The sequence below is a fragment of the Limulus polyphemus genome, unplaced genomic scaffold (genome assembly GCF_000517525.1).
Source record: "Limulus polyphemus unplaced genomic scaffold, Limulus_polyphemus-2.1.2 Scaffold1776, whole genome shotgun sequence".
NCBI classification, from domain to species: domain Eukaryota; kingdom Metazoa; phylum Arthropoda; class Merostomata; order Xiphosura; family Limulidae; genus Limulus; species Limulus polyphemus.
In genome coordinates, this window is record NW_013667386.1 from 113,698 (window position 1) to 115,202 (window position 1,505).

The window sequence follows — 1,505 nt, forward strand, 5'->3', positions numbered from 1 at the left end:
TTAGAGAACCATAACATGTTCCTTGTGTGACTTGTTGAAAGTGACAGCATTAGAGATCTATAACTTGTTTCTTGTGCGACTTGTAGACGATGACAACATTGGAAAGCTATATCTTATTTCTTGTGTAACTTGTAGAAAATGACAGTATTAGATAGATATAACTTGTTTCTTGTGGAACTTGTAGAAAATGACAGTGTTAGAGAACCATAACATGTTCCTTGTGTGACTTGTTGAAAGTGACAGCATTAGAGAGATATAACTTGTTCCTTGTGTGACTTGTAGAAGATGAAAACATTGAATAGTTATAACTTGTTTCTTGTGTGATTTGTAAAAAGTGGCAGTATTAGAGAGCTATAACTTGTTCCTTGTGTGACTTGTAAAAAGTGACAGCATTAGAGAACCATAACTTGTTTCTTGTCTGACTTGTAGAAGATGAGAACATTGGAGAGCTATAACTTGTTCCTTGTGTGACTTGTTGAAAGTGACAGCATAAGATAACCATAACTTGTTCCTTGTGTGAATTGTAGAAAGTGACAGCATTAGAGTACCATAACTTGTCCCTTCTGAGACTTTTAGAAAGTGACAGCATTAGAGAATTATAACTTGTTTCTTGTGTGACTTGTAGAAAATGAGAACATTGGAAAGCTTAACCTTGTTTCTTGTGTGAGTTGTAGAATGAAACAGCATTAGAGAGCTATAACTTGTTTCTTGTGAAACTTGTAGAAAGTGACAGTATTAGAGAACCATAACTTGTTTCTTGTGTGGATTGTTGAAACCAACAGCATTGGAGAACCATGGCTTGTTTCTTGTGCGACTTGTAGAAGATGAGAACATTGGAGAGCTATAACTTGTTTCTGGTGCGACTTGTAGAAGATAAGAACATTGTAGAGCTACAACTTGTTTCTTGTGTGACTTGTAGAAAGTGACAGCATTAGAGAACCATAACTTGTTTCTTGTGTGGATTGTTGAAACCAACAGCATTGGAGAACCATGACTTGTTCCTTGTGTGACTTGTAGAAGATGAGAACATTGGAGAGTTATTACTTGTTTCTTCTGTGAGTTGTAGAAAGTGAAATCATTTGAGAACCATATCTTGTTTCTTGTGCGATTGTAGAAGATGAGAACATTGGAGAGCTATAACTTGTTTCTTGTGCGACTTGTAGAAGATGAGAACATTGGAGAGCTTAAACTTGTTTCTGGTGTAAATTGAAAAAGATGAGAACATTGGAGAGCTATAACTTGTTTCTTGTGCGACTTGTAGAAGATGAGAACATTGGAGAGCTTAAACTTGTTTCTGGTGTAAATTGAAAAAGATGAGAACATTGGAGAGCTATAACTTGTTTCTTGTGCGACTTGTAGAAGATGAGAACATTGGAGAGCTTAAACTTGTTTCTGGTGTAAATTGAAAAAGATGAGAACATTGGAGAGCTATAACTTGTTTCTTGTGCGACTTGTAGAAGATGAGAACATTGGAGAGCTTAAACTTGTTTCTGGTGTAAATTGAA